Consider the following 21,158-nt stretch of genomic DNA (forward strand, 5'->3'; position numbering starts at 1 on the left):
ATGTGATTTGATGTCAGATCTAGAGAGAGTTATTAGGATAAATCCAATGAAGTGGTTGAATGTCATCATTTACATCAAACAGAAGGAGTAGGTTTATACTTCGAAACTTCGTGTTCCTCAAAACAAAGAAGCTGACATCCATAAATCTTGTCTGTATTGACCGTCGGCTTGAAACAGAGATTTTATGACTGCTTCTGTCAATATCAGCATTTCTGAAAATGTGTCAAGCCTTCACTGAATTGACGGGCCATTGCAGCATGGAATTGTAATACTCTTAACCATTGAAACGAACGTAGTATATCCTGATACACAGATTCCAATTACAATTGTATCTTGGATATATGTGTATACGTGGGACACAAACATGCTTGGTGTAGTATGGTATTTGAATTTAAGGGCGAATTGGACCTATAAAGGTCCAACACATCAAATGACTTCAAACAAGGACAAAGAGAGTAATGCGAATGAGACGATTAACCAATCTGCTTCATGATAAAGTTTGTCAAACATGCTGCATTGTGATGTTCATTGTTTCTTTTCCCGACCCCTTCTCTACCCTTGCCTCATCCGTCAGTGTCAACATAAACCGCACACTGTCAATCACAGTATTCCGACCTTGTTATCGAAAACATGGCAAGAATTGTAAAATTGCAGTATCTCAAACTGTAGTTCATGGCACACGGAAGACATAAATGAAATTGTATATTTTTTCTCGACTGATAAAACGAAACAGGTTTCAACATTGTTTTACGCAACGTAAGTGTAATATGTTTTATTTTGATTTGTCAAAAGAAACGTCTAATTTCATTTATGCATACACGTTTATGCAAACCGGTGAGATGGCCTTGAGGTTACGAGTACATGGCGTTGACCCGCGTTCGATTCTCCACATGGGTAGACTGTGTGCAGCTGACTGCCCGTGAGTGAGTGATGTTACTGAAAGCAAAGTAACTACAAGCAAAGTAACCACAAGCAAAGTAACTACAAGCAAAGTAACTACAAGCAAAGTAACTACAAGCAAAGTAACTACAAGCAAAGTAACTACAAAGTAACTACAAGCAAAGTAACTACAAGCAAAGTAACTACAAGCAAAGTAACTACAAGCAAAGTAACTACAAGCAAAGTAACTACAAAGTAACTACAAGCAGTACCTACAAGCAAAGTAACTACAAGCAAAGTAACTACAAGCAAAGTAACTACAAGCAAAGTAACCACAAGCGTTATTTAACAATCTCGTTGTCAACCACTGTGTGGATTCTTGTGTACTGATTCGATTCATGATCTTTCATCATTAGTGCTGACGGGTTCAAACTAAGCTTTTAACATTATTAAAAGATCTGTATCAAACTGGGCTTTCAAATCAGTTGAACAACTGATTAGCTTTAGATAAGTTTGTGCCTTTCAGTAAATACCGTATTGTCGCTATGTGATTGTGATCCATAAACACATGCCATTGCTACAGTCGAAATTGTATAACTGACTCTGCTTTTAGAAGTAATTTCTGAACGAATGTGAAAATGCTCTGTTGATTTGGTTCATTCTGACTCTGCTGCCTTCATTGTTGTTTCTTTTATCAACAACTGGTTTGTATGCTATAATCTATATTATAGATGTGGAGTTCTTTCCAGAGGTACAGGTAACACATACGCCCATAGAAATAGAGTCTGGTTGCATTTCCAACACTTGTAGTGTATGCATCAAATGATTCTGTTTCTACAGATTTAATGAATGAATGAATGAATTATATTTTTAATCACATCGGCATTATCTCAGCGATATCGTGACTGTGAAAGTTGCATATTAATAACAACAAAATCAGACGACATAAATATCTGTCGACAAAGGACAATGAAACTAGACCATCACAGATTAACTTGTTTGAGTGGCATTTAGAAGTTGGTGTGATGAACAACGAGGAGAGTTCTATGGATATACAACTTCCTTAACATAATATGAGCGACGTTTCGGTGTAGATATTAACACCGTTATCAAGCAAATGATGAAACGTCGCTCATATTATATTAAAGAAGTTGTATATCCATAGAACTATCATCGTTGTTCATCACAGATTAAGAATTGAAACTAGCATGATATCATAAGAATATACATCTACACGCAAAAATACAATATAAAATGAGCTATAGATCGCCAACAACTGAAGGAAGATCACAATACTAGGTACAGGGGGGAATACAGATTAAACTGTCTTACGTATACTGAGTAGGCTCCCAAACTATATTTATCAATCAATCAATCAATCAATCAATCTTTATTTACAGTACTGAAGAGGCCGTAGGCCTATAGTATATTTAACATACAGTAGCAGAGGGTGCAATATAAATGAATATATAGTAATTAATATCACATCTGTAGTGCAGAGGATCTCATATTCATGGCATGGTATATATACAGTGCAAGGTATTTTGTGGCTGTTTGATTTTGGGATGCCATGAGGGTATAGAATTTGTCTATTCGGGGGTTCAAGTAGAAATATTTCTTTATGTATTCTTTTCTGATATGTGCATACAATGGACAAACAAGCAAGAAATAATATTCATCATCTAACTCCTGATTAGTACAATATTTACACATTACCAACACAAAGGTATGATGGAAATGTCCGGCATAAACAGCCACGGGCAATTGTTTGCGGTGTCTTGCAAGTATGCGGTCAGAAATCGTATGTATATATTTTCACGGCATTTGCCTCGGGCCCAAAAAACATCAACACAAACCAGCATCAACATACTCCATAATGCCCATAAGCCATGTTTACACTCAGGTATCACTTGCTTAGAACATATTTGTATTTATATATTTGAGAAGCTATAACAGTGACCTTAGAGACTGATCGAATTGTTTCTTTGTTGAACCAAAGTTCAAGTTGTTTTCGTCCCTCTAAATAGACAATGCATGCCATATAAGACCTGTAGAGACCTACCTTGCAGTACCCAGGGCTATACCTCGCACAATGCAGACCAACACTATCCCGTTGATGATTGCCGTCCTCGTCTTTGTGGTTGGGATCCGTCTACCACACACTGATGCTCAAGGTAGGTATACAACATCAAGTTAGAGAGGTTTCCATCTACATGAATGGGTATGTTGGTTTGTCTTGTCTTTAAACGAAGGCCTGAACGTGCTAAGGAAATAATCTTCACAGACAGATTTGTCTGAAGCCCAAGGTAGTGAAATATCCTTAAACGTGTTACAAACTAGTTGCAAGGTCTTAACGCTGAATGATTGAAGATTTGACCAAGCAAATTTGATTCACATGATAGGAGTGTTTTGGTCAAGTCGCAAATTAGACCAGGAGAGATGATGTGAAGCAGACGATGGAGGTTAGTTTCATTTAAGTGGGTAGAACATAAAACATAAAATGAATGGAAGGTGTGTGGCTACTGCCCGTCCAGGTTGTGGCTTCACATAATAATCCTCAGATTCGTGAAACATCTAAGTATATGTTTGAGCCCTCGTGTCTTATGCGTAAGCAGATTGTCAGCTCACATGTCAACATATGGGTATGTCTATTGTTTTATGTGGAAATATAAGCCCTTAGCTTTCTAAGGCAAGAGAAGATGTTTATTTACGTCCCAATGTCGATTTTGTTTTGCCGCAGATGTAGACGAGTGTGCCGCCAACCCGTACATCTGCGGTTACGCTTACAACCCTTCGTACGGCCAGTACGGCCCGACAGGCGCATGCGTAAACACCAATGGGTCATACTACTGCGCATGTTATCCACCCTTCGTGGCCACATATCTGAATAGAAGTTGCTACTGTAAGTATTTTATGTCCTTAATTTGAGTCAGCATGTTAATAGTTTAACATCACATCTTAAAAATTGTTAAAACTTTATAACGGCGTTTCATTTTAGTGTATTGAACATCATGCCCTAGCTGTTTTGGTGAGGCACAAGAGCAGAGTTATATGGTGCTGACAAGCCTAGAAATATAATGAGAATCGAACCCAGAATAGTTTCTGGCATATATAAGGGACGCAACTTCAAATTTGTAAATATGCACATGATCTATTTTTTCATCCAAAACTCTGTTACACTGGATATATTGCCTGTTTAAGATCAGTAGATTTTGTACGATACACTGTCGTCATCAATTACATGACTCACAATATTATGACGTCATAAAGGTGATGACGTCATAGTGATATTACATCGCTGCACTGCCAGTCTAATTGCAGTGCCGTGTTTAGAGATGTACATTTGTCAGTAAAAACTAATGAAGAGTGTTTTTTGATGATAAATAAAATCTCACCTTCGTGTCTTCTGATATCAAACATATATGATATAACTGATGCCAGTAGACGTTTGGGTGAAATTCTCTATATACCAACTCATACCAAAAACTTAATAATTTAAATGCATTCGTCATAAACGGAATAGGAGAGGTCTGTAAGCTACATTGAAAGGTGGATGCTTTCCACTATATGCACTGTTACACTGTCCATACTTTATCTGTCATTATAATAATGAGTGTACGGCCCGGAGGCCTTATGTGCAATAAACTATCTTGATCTTGATATCTTGTGTGTCGGGGATAAAAATACTGAATGATTGGTTGAGTGAGTAAAAGTGGAGAGAACCTGTCTATAATGCCATCAGTGCTACGACAGCTTAAACAGTTACATATAAATGTATAACTCGAGATGAAATTATTGATACCAATTCATTCTCCTTCATGCCACACATTGAAGCAAAACATTAACTAAAATGTCTGATTTCTTTTACAGATTATCAACCACCTCAACAGAACATCTTCCAGAATCCTTATTCGTTGTTTCTTTTCGATGAATTGTTTGACTTCGACCTCTTTTGAGAAAGTATTTACAGAGCATCCACTCCTTTGCATTGAATATGTATGGAAACGTCAGTTACCTGTACAGATGGAAACCCTTTGTTTTATTGTCGTGTTATACAGTTAGCTAGCATCTTTTATGCTTATGTACATGTTTCGTTGGTTTCGTTTATGCTCATGTACATCTATCGTTTATGTCCATGTACATGTATCGTTTATTCCCCTGTACATCTATCTTTTATGCCTATGTACATGTAATGGGCATGGGCATGTATTGTTTATGCCCATGTTCACATATCGTTTATGCCCATGTACATGTTTCGTTATGTCCATGTATATGTATTGTTTATACCCATGTACATGTATCGTTTATGCCCATGTTCATGTAGCGTTTATGCCCATGTACATGAAGTGTTTATGCCCATCTACATGTATCGTTTATGCTCAGGTTCATGTATCGTGTATCATGCACATTGTTTAGGTTCCAAATAAAACATTTTACTCACTGTCGGTATTATATTTATTCTTGCGCTGCAGTGTGTTAAGGTAATATTGATATGCCAGGTACACAGGACTCATACACCCGTTAAGATCGTTGTTAGAAGTGGTCTTTAGCAACCACTGCTTGTCGTCAGAGACGACGATCGGGTATCAGGCTAGCTGACTTGGATGATGTATGTCATCGTATCATTTGCGCAGATGCACTTGTTAGCAAGACCGTCTGGCCCAAACCAGACTTACAGACATGTCCATGATGTTGATCACTTGATTGTCTGCTCATGTGTCGATTATCTCCATACTGCCGCCATATAGCTGGGGTGCTGAGTGCGGCGTGATAACAACAAACAAACAAACAAACAATATTTTAATGTTCTGAAGTTGATGAATATACTTCACATGAGTTTGACAATAAAACCTGAGTTTGTTTGCTTGTAGTGCTCCATGTCAATATTATGACACGCATCGTACCGTTCTTATTGTGAATCGTCCCGGATATCTGACAATCAAGCGTTGTGTTATATTTCTTTTAATGGTTACAGTTTTGTAATACTCCACGTAAGTATCCTGTTGCGCATCATGTCATACTTCTGGTGTATCTTCCCCGCTGTGTGTGTGCTATACACATCGCTTTCAACATCTTCGACAATATAATTTTCTACACTGATGTGTGCTGTGTGTGTGTATGTGAGCGTGGATCATTTTAAGATCCTATTGCGCAAAAAGGAGGTCCTCCTAACTGAATGTAAAACAAAACAATAATAGCAAGTTATGGCTGGGCATTAATTCTTGTAACAAATACACCACACAAAATGACTGTGTTACCCAAATTTACTAACGTCAGGAAATACTCGTTTCATCGGGCGGCCATATGAACAACGTTTGAAATCTACGTATCATCTGGCCGTCAGATTTACACACGTTTAAAGGGGTGTTCAAATAAATGAAAATTCAACTCTGCATTTACATGTATTTCACAGGTGTGTAAATCTGGCCATTGTTTAGTACATGCGTAAATGGTTGGTAATGGATAAATAGAGTGTTACAAGATTGACACTACTTTAACATGTATTTCAATGGTTCTGTAATATAACTGTCACATAGGGTTCGTTAGCGCGTCCGACCACGCCATAATGTACTGAGATAATTAGAAACACATGGTGAAGTGATACCCAAGACAGAGCACCACTATTAACGCTCGTGTCTTTCTTGACATACACATGATGTCTGTTTAAAAGGTTTAAATATCGGGTTTATGGGCCAGAGCGATATGTATATTAGGGAGTGTGTGTGTGTGTGCGAGGGAGACGGTGTGGCATGGGGTAGGCCTAGGGTGGTGTTGGCGGTAGGTCGGTGTTGGGGTACTGATAAGTCTTTCTGACCAGTAGGTAATATCGTTCATACTTTTTGTAATGGAAATTACATAACAGTTTAAATAACTGACCTTAGGTACACTTCTTATATATGCTATACAAGGAGACACTGCTAATTACAATAAAACACAGACAGATGTGTTCACACAGGCATGAACCTGTAGGTCCCTAATTTTAGTGCTCACTTGCATGAGTTATCCGACTGATCATAACTAAACAAATTTCATTATCTATACTTTCATAAAAGATGATTACAATGTATTAATGATTCCCTGTGTAAATTACTGTTGTAAATGTTTGAACATGCACATACTTGGTATGACCTGTTTTTGATTCGGAATACAGGTATTATCCCATACGGAAGTTTTGTCAAATTTCAGTTACCCTACGGAATATACTGTATGACCTATTTTGTTTCCATCTCTTAAATTTCCTTCTAGTCAAATCATATCACATGAATATATATTCCTCATCTGATAAGGATGAGTTTTAACGTGTTTTGTTAATTGCATCTGAACATACTGAAAGACATATTCTACTTTTAAAAATGCCAGTCAAAGACAGTTTTCCTCATCGTTAAAATTCAGGGGGGATACGGACGGAAGTGATTTCCTCATATACAAATATGTTTGGACATAGTTTACACATGTCTGTTGCATTGATACAATACCATACATCGAGTATTTGGTGTTTTTATCTAAAATGAATTATAAAAAAATGAAAAGTAAACAATTGCATTTCAGTGATGATTCACATATAATCATGACTGTAACAAAACATCCACATACATGTCGATGGAAAAACAATCATCACTGAAAGCTATGATATGAAGAATAACCTGTTTACTGTACATGGTAATACTTTACTCAAAGAATTCTGTAGTCAATATGATTCATAGAGGGATTTCCACTTTAAAAATGGAACGTGTTTGTAGGTATTTTTGGCAAGATTTAGAAGAATGTTTTAGCAAAGATCATGTGTAAGCTCGTGCTGTTTTTTTATAATGGAAGCTACGCCCCTGTTTGCATGTGTTGTTGACGCGGCATGGACGTCTTGTAACATCACTATTTGATTATGATTCACAAACACATGCCCATGATATGGTCGGAATCGTGCCATGGATTAGATAGATAAAAAAACAGGTTTTTATGTAGGTTGCTTGAAACTCGCTTTTACAAAGGCCTATAGGTTCGATCACAATACATTTCGTTTTACAGCTTCTTTTTTCTTAACATGCTCACGTCAAAGCTGATTTAAATTCTAATCGCAGATTAAAGAATAACACAATAAATAGTATGCCAAATTATCGTTACCATGACAACCCTGTGATATTTCACCTTATGTAAGAGAGTAATGCAGATGATACTGTTGGCCGTAAATTTTGATAAGTTGCTTCATCGCTATCAATAATCACTGGGTATCTATACAATTATATGTGTGATCAAAGGCCATATGATAGATTATATGGTCTCTGTTGTGATGGAGGAGAACTTGCGTCGCAAGTTTTCTATTGTATTGATTACACAAGAAGTAAGAGACATCCTATTATCAGTTGATATTTCCAAAGCCAGTGGACCAGACAAAATAGGTAACAGATTTATCAAAATGATTGTGCCATCCCTTTGTACTCCTCTTACTAATCTATTCAATTTATCCCTAGAATATTGTAAATTCCCAACAATATCGAAGGAAGCTATTGTCACTCCTATTCATACAAAAGGTAGTTTTAATGAATGTAAAATCTACAGACCAGTTGCTCTTACCAGCTGTTTATCAAAAAGGTATTTGAGAAATGTATTTTAAACATGTGTTTAACTTTTTTTTAGATAATAACGTATTGACCGATTTGCAGTCAGGATTCATGCCAGGGGATGGTACTGTATACCAACTGACATACTTGTATGATTTTATACTACATGCATTAGACAATGGCAAAGAAGTCAGGGCAGTTTTCTGTGACATAAGCAAGGCTTTTGACAAGGTTTGGCATAAGGGAAGCATAGCGAAATTAGAAGCTTATGGTATTAAGGGTAAGTTACTTGATTGGTTTTCCAGTTATCTTGACAATAGATTACAGAGAGTAGCTATATATTACAATTCAGATCTAAAGAAAGTCACTGTTGGGGTGCTACAAGGATCTGTCCTTGGGCCATTACTGTTTTTAGTTTACATAAATGATATCATTGAGTCTGATTGCAAGGTTACTCCTAGGTGTTTATAGTAGCCGACTTCAGTAATGTCTACTCCATGCATTTTAAGCTTAGGAATTGGAAATTGATTACGGTATTTCCGCGAGTGAATAAAACAGCTTCAGTCTTACCAGGATCAAAGCTAACCTGCCATTTTTCAGCCCAGTGAGATATCCTGTTTAGGTCATTTTTTAAGGAAGCGGCACTAACAACATGATTATTCTAGTTGACCGTAGACAAATTTGCAAGTTATCATTATTTTACAAAATGGTTCATCATATGACACCAGTTTATTTAACTGATCTACCGCCCGAAAAAGTATCACAGTTAAGTGACCATAGATTAAGAAACAGTAATAACATTCAAACTATAAGATGTCGTAGTGATTTGTATAGCAACTCGTTTTTACCAGATACAATACGACAATGGAATGCTTTGCCTGAGAATATGTACGATATTGAAACCATAGGCCAATTCAAGAATGCATTCCAATCATCAAAACCACTCAATTTTATATTTGATAAAACCTTTGGTACACGTTTCTGCCAAATTATCCACTCACGCTTCAGACTTGGGTGTAGTAATTTGAAAGCGCACATGTTTGAACGGCACATTTCAGTTGATCCATTCTGTTCCTGTGGTCACCCCTATGAGGATACTTTACATGACTTCTTTACTTGTCCTTATTATTCTAACATCAGACATCGCATGTATTTTTACGAACATGGATATAATGTAAATTCTGTCCAAAATGGTAATCCAAGCAAAAATGAACTTGTAAATTCTTTCATACAACAATCTGCCCATACTTTTATAACATAATCGCATAGGTTTGATAAATAATTAATAATGTTTAATACGCAGGTTGCTTGCTTTGCTATCATGCTGCATATTATTTAATATTTGTTTTATTCATGTATCAATGAAATGGAGAGATATTCAAATAAGCCAGTACGGCTTGTTTACCATTCCTAGTTCAATTTATTTTGAATAAAATATGTTTACACACAAAAAAAAATCAAAAAGAAATCTGAAACATTATCTGAACACATGTATGTAGCGTGAAACCGGCAGATACCTTTACAAGAACGTGTTTGTCCCACCTGTAACAACGATGTCCCGTGCCTATAAAAGGGATATAATGTGGGGATAAATGACATGTACTTTTATCTTGGCCCGTTTATGATGATACATACTGCGATCTTTCACTATAATCCATCTGGCTATCAGATTGAGGGTACGTTTTAAACATAACCGGTATTTCTATTATTGTATGTATAAAGTTCTTCGAACGTTCTCCATATACGTCCGTCAGATACATCGCGCACTACCCTTTTCTCGTTTGATCTTCTCAAACGACTGTTACAAGTTCGAAGAATCCTTGTCAAAGTAGAAAAGTCTTAAGACTATTCCCTACAATTCTGTAACTTACAGGTAGAACTTCCGTTCGGGGGAATATCAGAAGGACAGCGATACAGTTATCTCCAATGTTGTAGAAAGCACTCCACTTACTTAGGAAAACAATAACCCACTGAGATATTGTATTCATGTCGGAACTATATTGTCAGCCCCTGTCAGATCTGAACTTGTACATGCGAGGTCTGCGTCTGTGTCAGACTAAAGGTCTACAAGATGTTTAGCAACACTGGGGCGTAATAGCCATATACCTTCTCCAAACAAGGGAATATATATCTTGTGAGAATGACTTCTCCGACATGGAAATTAACAATTACTTACGTGATATTTACTCGCAATCTGAGTTCATGGGTCGTCAATTTAAACAGGACAATCAAGACGAATTTCTCAAATGGCACGGAGATCGAACAAGCCTATGATTTACTCAGAGAACGCACCCGCATGTGCTATCTGGTCATAATCGCTACACGATAAAAACAATTTTTCATTTCATGTCTCACAGAATATATAATTTGATATGGCATTGTTTGTTATCGTATACTTTGGTTAGTGAAACAAATGTGGACAACTTTAGAGTTTATGTATGGCGTTATTACAGCAAAGGCTGAGCGAATGGAGAAATAACATTGTTCAGGCACTGTGAGACTAGTATAAGGAAGGTCACATGCAGTGCAATAATATTCCAATAATGTACTGTCAAAAGAACGTTACAGTAGTGATGCGCGAGCTGAACAGACTTAAGAAATTACGAGTTGGTACGTGTGGTGTATTTGGCTGTGATCCAAAAGAGATAAAGTGCTATTTTATTGGAACAACTTGGGACAAAGGGGCAACGCATCGCCCTTTGTTCACCACTGAACCTTATAATCCCTTGAAACATGCACCTCACAAGATTTGCCAACACCACAGACAAGACGTAACTAATACTGGTAGCAAGAACAAGTGCAGCTTAATAAGGCGTGTTAGCTTGCGTAATACTGCTTTCTTTGTCAGGCCCTTTTGGTGATAAGAATACTGAGGTCATGTGAACGTTGATTTCAAACGTACTAAAATGTGTGAAAATGAAATTACATGAACATTACATTACATTGAAGTAATTCAAATGATGGAAACATATGATCATCTTGCTTAAGGACGAGTAACATGAAGGTGTATGAACCGTTCATATACATACCCCTGGAATCTGATATGATACATAAATATCTAAGGTGTGTAAATATATGCAAATTTGAAAATTTACATGTGTTTCCCCACCTAAGTAAATTCACATGTTTCCAACCCGAGTAAACTTAGAACAAAATCGGAAATTTCACCACCCATTCAAATTCAAAGGAATGCATTGGAAATACTGTATGGTCATGTATTTACCGGGGTATCTGTTTTGCAATTTATGTTTGGAAATCATTGACAATCCGGTCAGGGCATACATGACGGAGGTGCTTGTGCATACGAAAATGTACGATGAGCATATGTTTCAAAGGTATAGATTCAAATGAAATATATGCCCGAAGTTAGGAAATATCTGAAAACTTACGTAAATCCGGTCATGGCATGTATTTCCTACTGTATATACGTTTATTTGAATGGTTTACTATCCGGCTTTTGGTCCTGTGATACCGCAGTTCGTTACCCGACCATGTGCAGACCGCGTTATTGCAATATGTCAAGGGTCTTCCCTTGATCTTTATTCGCGGTTTTGGCTTTCTTCAGCGGGTCCTTATTGGATAGGCTGAAGTGAAGAAGTGTTCCATAACTTTTGAGATATTGTGTGAAGCACGTGCTTTACATGTGCATTGCGCGGGTATTGTGTTCTGGACTAAAATTTGTAAAATAGCATTTAGATTAAGGCGGTACTTAATCAATGCTCATATGTATAATAGGGCAATACAGAAAAGCTTGAGGAAAGGTTCACTTAAGGCTGCTAGAGAGGGTTTGAAATGTTATATATAGTGGTACTATAAAGGTGAAAGGCTGCAAGTTGTTAACTCCTTCAAATATTTTTGAGTATTCTTGTCAAGCAAACTTTCATGGAGTTAAGCCCTATCATCCCTATCTCAACAGGAAGAAAAGGCTATGAATATGCTGCTCAGGTTTATATACAAAGCAAACCGAAACCACAAAGATTGACAGAATGATAGTACCTTTACATATGCTTCTGACATTTGGGGTTTTCAGACTGTACATTGTGTGGAACAATTTCACTTGAAATTCTGCAGAACAATCTTATGTTTTAACTCAAGTACTAATAATTCAGTCATGTATGGTGAACTTGGGAGATACCCTCTTCATGTGATATATATGACCAGATGTATAAAGTACTGTCTGAATGTGTTAATTATGCCAGATCACTGATATTCCAAACAAGCTACTCTATGTTGGTACAAGTGGATAATGTTGGGAGAGTGATATGGGTTACATATGTGAGAACCCTGCTTAATCAACATGGACTGAGTTACTCTTGATTGCAGCAAGCAGTTGGGATATCAGGATTTTCCTCTCTCTTGTTGATTCTGGACGTACAGACAGTTCCACGCAGCAGTTTGTAAATGATCTACAAGCAAGTAACATGCTGACACACTACAGGAGGTTTAAATCTCAACTAGAACCTGAAAAATATCTTCTTCATATCAAAGATAAGAACTTGAGAATTACACTTACACGGTTTCGCTGTTCGAACCATAAACTTGAAATAGAAGTTGGGCGATGGAAGAAGATTGACCGACATGAACGATATTGTAAATACTGTTTTAACCATTTAAAGCAGAGTGAAGTTGAAGATGAGACCAATTTCTTAACAGTGTGACCTGTATATGAGGAACTAAGATGTAAAATTTCTCCTGGACGAGAAATAAGCATAGATGCATTGAAGACTTCACCAAAGCTAAGAATAACTTTCCATTTGAAATATAAAAATTCATTGTATCTGAGACCAGAAAGAGAAATAACTATTTAGCCAAGCAAAGCAAAACTTCTGGTTGACAGTCTCTTCAAGGGACATACATTTTAATATCAAAAGTGACTAAAGCGTTCATAAAATAGGTTATTTCCATATGTTGCTTAACTCATTAAGGCCGAGAGACGCATATATGGGGCAAATTAATCAGCTCCTCACAGCGAGTGACGTGTTTATGGGGCAGGTAATTAGCAGTTTCTCACAGCGAGAGCCACATACAGTCGTCAACAGAAAGCACCTCTTATTCAGCGAGAGACGCACATGTGTGTTGTACTTTTAAAAATCGCACTGTACCTATTATTTCAACCAATTTAGCAGTACTGAGCAAATGTTAGCTTTTCTTACGAGAGATCCCACCTTTAGTATCAATCAGAAGAAGTATTTAAAGTGTTTTGATAACAATTGCTAATCATTATCATAGGCTTGTACAGCGTTTAGCAAAAGAACGCATGTCGGCGAGAAAGGGGATTATGATGATTTTACAGAGGTAAGTGCCTGGTACTCTTCCTTGGGAATGGATACTAAAATACTTCGTATGCACCTTGATTGAATTAGATGTAATGGTTTAGAGGTTACTAAAAATTATATTTCCTTCAACTACCTAATAAATAGGAAACAATATATGAAATTTCAAGGACATACAAAGAATTCAAACACAATAGAATAGTTTGAATTTACTTTTTAGGCATCATTACGTTGTCATGTTTCATATACTGAAACATAATGTATAAACACAAGTAATTATACATCCAAGCTCGAATAGATTAAACATAATTGAACTTACTAATTTGAAGTTTACTGAATTGTAACTAGTTGTTTTCCATAGTGTTACCTAAGCGAATATAAAGTGATAAGTCGCGCCTTTGCATCGAATACATATATACATGTCAGTGTTATTACAACAATGAAATATTTTACTACGTTTGTTACAAAAGACAGTAAGTTGGTAATTCAAAACATTGTCACACATGGACAGAAGTAATATCATAAGTTATTACATGTAAGCCATACAAAGGTATTTCAAGCATTTTTGTTCAAGCTGTTGAAAGTTTCATGTTGATTTGAATTGTCAGTTTTCTATGCAATTTACATGAGCATTGTGTAAAACGTTTGTATTTGATCTGTGTAATTATCAAATCCGGTGCAATTATCACGTGTATCAATCAACTCAGTCTCTATTGATCCATCGGCAATAGAAGCTGGATAGTATATCAGTTACGGTATCGATACACATGCGTATAATCATTCAAGCAGATTACAGTAATGAGATAATTGAAAGCCTCTGTCGACCTTGAAATAACAGCCTCCGGTAGAATGCATATGTAGTTACGTCCTTGTTGAAAGGTTTGTCTTGTGACAAGTGTAAAATAAACAGATGCGCTGTTATATCATTGGACATCTTGCTTTATGGAGTCACGCCCCTCTCTGTGATGTTTATACATGCATGCACATCTAAAATCTTACGAACCTCGTTTGCATTCAGTAAAGATATAGGCACGCCCACCTTCATAAAAATGTGGGGTGGGGGTGTCAACTGCATTATTATACACTATAATAATTCAGTATAGTGTCACCTCGTGAATTCTGTAATGCGTGTACTCTAGTTTGGATAGTCATTCGTATCAAGGTGAAGATTATATTTACATGTACAGCAAACCATTATGTTTTATGTACTAGTTGTGTGCATAAAATGTATATGAAAATAAATACTACCCCTACTCAGTGGTTGGATTTCAATCTCTTTGTTTTACTTATCGAAAAACACTAAAATGAGGACACATAAACTCGCCAAAGTGACTATCTACTCCTATTTATCTTATGTGTGTATTTCATACATCGTTACCAGTGTGTATGTTTACAATACACAAACTGTTACATGATAGCTTGAGTTGATAAAGCCGAAACCCAGCATATCGACTGGTCAACGATATAGCCAATAACCAATCTCTATCCAAGCTGCTGAGTGACCAAACGTGCTCTTCAGAAATTTCGCCCACGCCCCGTCACCTGTCCTTTCCTCTGTGACAGGTATCTCATGATACGATTGGTCGCAGATAACATATGACCAGCCACTACATTGAACAGTTGAGATACCGAACGTTCTACTCGGGAAATTTGATGGCGCCCTATCATGTGACTCTTTGTTTTATGTCTATGCAAGGACTATGTAGTATACATTTTGTATATGTATGTTTGTATGGTCACGTATGTTTTCTGCATTAAATCTGTATGAAAAAAAGTGTAATGCTATGAATGTGCTTTGTGCTAGTCACAGACTAGCGTTATAGTACTTTCATTAAAATAATTCGTAAACACTAGAAATGTATCGGCAAAACCGCTATTTTCGTCGAAGATTATAAAGTATGAAAGTAAATTCTTCTTTACAGTATGTCATTGTCATAGATGTTTTGTAAATGTAAACCTCACACAATGATATAAGAGAGAGAATTTGTTAACGTGTGTTTCATCTGTTACATACAAAGAATACATGTGTATGCATATTGTGATAAAATATAAATGTACAAGCCGACAAAAGGTCTACAAGAGAAACTTGCAATAAAATTACATAAAGCTTGCAATACACGACATGTATTCACACCTGATTTCTTTCAACATATATCTTTACGACACAATTAAACAATCAGGACTTTTTTGTACGACTAGACAGTTTCCTGAAACCTGCCAGGGAAATCAGGCGTGACTAGCACTAATTAGTCTCGGCACAGAGAGTGGGCAATCAGCGAGGGCTTCCAGGTGTTGAGTAGTGATGGGGCTCTCGGGCTTAATGAGTTAAAGCTGTTTGAAATGTTCTCTTGTATTCTTTTTTTCACTATTCATATTGTATTTGTACCATTTGTTTCTATTCATTCACTTATATGTAAACCTTCTGTGAAAAGAGGTTTCTCAGACAAAACGTGCTTTGGCGTGGAGGCCTCTAATACTGGAATAAAAAGCTTGAATCTTTAAATTAATTGTGCCCTTATTTTAAAAAAAAGGAACAAGATCTCAGAGGGATACTATGGAAATGTGAATGAAAATCTTAGAGAGATAGTTTGCACCTTTACCAATGTCTTTTCTTTTAAGACTAAATCACATAAATAAATCATGATTGAAAAAGTAAATCAATGATTGTACAACTGGCTCTAGTTTTAGCATGAATGTGAAAATGCTTTGTCGATTTGGTTCATTCTGACTCTGCTGCCTTCATTCTTGTTCCTTTAATAGGTTTGTATTCTTTAGTCTATTCAGGGATATGGTGTTCATTACAGAGGTAAAATTGACACTGTACGTTATGCGCAGCCCAGTCGATCTATCCTCTGTTACAGTCACTCAGCCACAACAATTTCAGGCTCATGGTCTAGAATGATATGTGTGAAATGCAAAAATATATATCCAGGATTGGTTTTTGGATATCATATCTTCAAACACAGAAGTCCATTAGTGGGTCCACAACACTTTATTCGACGCCTAAATATGCAATTACATGATTGCAGCTACGGCCAGGCAGTATCACAGAGGTGATCCTCAGCCCAGCTGCCTAGCCGCTGTCCAAGGCTCAAGTCCTCTTACAACAAGAATGCAATGTATGTATACTATTGGCTGTCAGGCAGCCCTGTATAGTATCTGCATGGTCAGCCTGCAGTATCCAGCATCTCATCCACAGTGTTAAACTTCCGTGGCCGACCGGCCATACTTGGTTAATTAAGGCTAATTACACGCAGGCAGCTGACTTGTACATGGCTGTGCTGATGGTGATGATAATTAAAGATCCTACATACATTTAGTCTAATGTTATTAACTGTATTGAGCAGACTCCCAAACTATTTTTATCAATACCAACACAAAGCTATGATGGACATAAACAAAGCATAAACAGCCACGGGCAATTGTTTGTGGAGTCTTGTAAGTATGCGGTCAGAGATCGTACGTTTATACTTTAACGGCATCTGCCTCGGGCACAAAAAAACATCAACATAAACCAGCATCATCATACGCCATAATCCCCATAAGCCATATTTACACTCCGGTATCACTTGTTTAGAACATATTTGTATGTATATGTTTGATAACCTAACCGTCACCTTAGAGATTAATGGAGTTGTTTGCGTCCATCAAAGTAGAGGATGCATGCTACACGTATATAAGACCTATAGAGACCTACCTTGCAGTATTTAGTGCTATACCTCTCACAATGCAGATCTACACAACCCCGTTGATGATTGCAGTCCTTGTCTTTGTGGTTGGGATCCATTTACCACACACTCATGCTCAAGGTAGGTATTCAACATCAAGTTAGAGAGATTTCCATGTACATGAATGGGTATGTTGGTTTGTCTTGTCTTTAAACGAAGACCTGAACTTGTGAAGGAAATACTCTTCAGACAGGCTTGCGTTGTCTGAAGCGCAGTATTGTGAAATGTTCTTAAACGTTTTACAAGTTATTTGATCTTCACGCGGAATGAATTAATGTTTGGACAACTCTCCTAGAAAATTCGATTATATCTAATAACAGTGTTTTGGTCAGAAACCTTAAATAAAACGAGGACAGAAAATGGGGAGCAGAAGATAGACAAGACTCTTCTTTTAAATGAGTAGAACGCAAAAAATAAATAAATGGAAGGCGCATGCTCATTCCTGTAGTGTCTTCACATGGACGGTGTTGGTGAAAGAGTATGGTTTCACGTGTCTTTCGCAATCTTCCAGCAATTTCACTGAGAGAGACAACTGAAATTTGCTTCCCACATCTTACTCATGGCAATATTAAAGTTTGACCAAGTGAAAGTCAGTTGTCAACTGCACGTCTACAATGCACGTTACCACAAATACCATTTGTCAATGACGATAGAGCATACCTGTCCATGTCACTGTTGCACAATCTTCTGAAGGCGCGTCACTGATGGATAACATGAACGTAAACTTTTGCATTTTTTGCAGCAGTTAGATGCCAATGATGAATGTTATTATTGTTTAAGGGATTATGAAATTACACTGATTTCAACTTAAATGTTACCCTTTACATTTTAATGGTGTACTCTTTATTGTATTTCAGATGTTCAAGGTAATATTCTGTTTGGGCAATTATTAATAATACGGTCAAATGTATCACGGTAAAACCAACCTTTATTTCACAGTGAAGTCACAGGATCAAAATGATTTCATGTACCGGCAACAGAAGATACGTTAGTTTAGAATAGGATTTTCAAATTGATTCCTTTGTATCAGAAAATGAGCACAACATATTATAGATACTGTGCTTTCAAGGCTTGATACAACTGATACAAGAACCAACTTCGAAAAATAATACGCATCTTGAGAAATCACGTTTTTAGTACATGTTTGTGCCCTTGTAAAATAAGCGTAAGTAGATTAACATAAGGGTAAGCCTCTTATTCTGTGTGGAAATATAAGCCCTTAGTTGTCTACGGCCAGTAAGCATACTCTTACATCCCTGTGTCCGTTTTGTGTCGCTGCAGATATCGACGAGTGTGCCGCCAACCCATACATCTGCGGCTACGCCTACAACCCTACGTACGGCCAGTACGGCCCGACCGGCGCATGCGTAAACACCAATGGGTCATACTACTGCGTGTGTTATCCACCCTTCGTGGCCACATATCTGTATCGAAGTTGTTACTGTAAGTATTTCATGTAGTTAATGAATTAGTAACTGAGTTATGTTAAACTCTTTTAACGGTATCTCAGTTACATCATGGAGATCTCAGAGATTCGTTCACACGGTCTGAAAACTAGTCTGCTGATAAAAAACCCAACAAAACATGATCAAATGGAACCGGGCATCCAACCAACAACGGATCTTGCATAAAACATTTGCAGTGATTGAAGCGACTGTCCCGTCCCAATCTTATGTTTTTCAAATGTGTACAACAGCTGTCTTACCACAACGGTTTTCAATGCCTTCGTCATTAAGGGAAGAGGTGTGGTCTGTAAGCTATGTTGGAATGTTAATAGCCTATCTGCATGTTTGTGTGAGTGAAATCCAAGAGTACAGGTTCACATTGCCATCAGTGCTACAACAGGTTAAAGCAGTTATCAATACTTATGGGATTCTCCATACACTGTCGTGTATGTCATATGCTGTGTCGGCTAATGGTTAATTCAAAACAAGCATTTTATTGTCTTTTGTTTCCTTTTTCAGATTCTCAGACTCCTCAACAAAACTTTTACCAGAATGCTTATTCGTTGTATCTATTCGATGAACTATTTGACATTGATTTCATGTAAAACACATTGATATAATCTGTTTATACAAGTCAGTTTTTTAATCTTATATTTAGAATGTTTGTGTTGCCCATGAATGTATATACTAGTATATAGATACGAGTAATGCATGTACTGATGTACGTTATGTTTATATTTTAATGGCAGGTATGGCTTTAGAGTGAGTGAGTGAGTTGATATTTAACGTCACATCGGCACTATCTCAGCCATATCGTGACGAAAACATATTTGACATTGAAGTGGAATATATGTATATGAGAAAAACCTGTTTACGAAGGACAGTAAAACAACTAGAATATCACAATTACAACTAAAACTAGTGTGGAAAGTTAAAACTAATAGCACTATAAGGACAATACAATATAAAAACTGGCTTTAGATCGCCAACAACTGAAGGTAGATCACCAAATTAGAGACCATGGGGACTTACATTACTTGTGCTACCCGCATGGACCCTAGCTGGATTTATATCATCCCTTCAGCCGCTGGCGATTGAAGTCAAATTTAGCCAAAATTAAAATGACAAGAATACTACATGTAAAACAGCTGGTAAATTTAAATTTCACTTGAAATGTTTCGGGACTTACGACGGTATTGCTTTAGACAGCTGTATACATCGACATAATGACTGTGTTAACCCTGGTTCTTTTCTCAGACAGCTGTATACATCGACATAATAACTGTGTGTAAGCCGGGTTCTTGTCTCCCTAATCATATAAACCCCTGTTAAACATGTGACTTAAAATATACAAGTTACTGTTAAAGCTATATATGTTTTTATGAGGCCAAGAACGTTTACACCCCTGTACCATTATATATTAATTTGGAGCGAAATAAAGGATTTCACTCACTGTCGGTGTTATTTGTATCCTTTTATATATATCAGCATGTTAATAACAACCAAGAGAGCAGTAAAGCGTCGAATGTTGCATTCACTTGCTATGCTTATCACTCCTACATTTTGAAAACATTACACGGGTATAAAAAATAACGTAGTTAATTGGTTCCGATTAGATTTAGTGCCGCAGCTCGTCGTGTATGTTAAGGCAAAATACATCACGACAGGTATTCCCGTGAAGATCAGGGCTAGCATGGGTCGTCAGCAACACATCATTGTCGTGAGGCGACTAACGGGATCGGTAAGGTCAGGCTCGCTGGTTTGGTTGCCACGTGCCATCCTTTCCCAGTTTCAAAGACCGATGCTCATGATGTTGATCACCAGATTGTGTCCAGAGTCGATTATTTACATACAACAGCAATGTAAAAGTATTGCTGAGAGCGGTGGTAAACAAAAACAAAACAAAAACAAACACAAATGATTGTCTGAAGAACAATATTGACATGAGGTAAAAAACAAAGTTTGTTAAAGACTCTCAACCAGAATGATGATGATGATGTCGATCTAATACTGATAATTATAAGACCCTACGTCAGTTGTGTAACATATTTAATGTTGAAATAAAAGTAACAAATGCATATTTCTTTTAATGGTTACGGTTTTGTAAATATCATGATGCGCATCATACCGTACTTCTGGTGTATCTTACCCGCTGTGTGTTATTCAAGCGTTGTGCTATATCCGTTTCAACATCTTCTCCAGTATATGTTTCTACACTGATGTGTGTTGTGTGTGTACATGTCAGCGTGGATCCTTTTAAGATCCTATTGTGAAAAA

The sequence above is a fragment of the Haliotis rubra genome, unplaced genomic scaffold, assembly GCF_003918875.1.
Source record: "Haliotis rubra isolate DU_JTF1 unplaced genomic scaffold, ASM391887v1 Scf1432, whole genome shotgun sequence".
NCBI lineage: Eukaryota > Metazoa > Mollusca > Gastropoda > Lepetellida > Haliotidae > Haliotis > Haliotis rubra.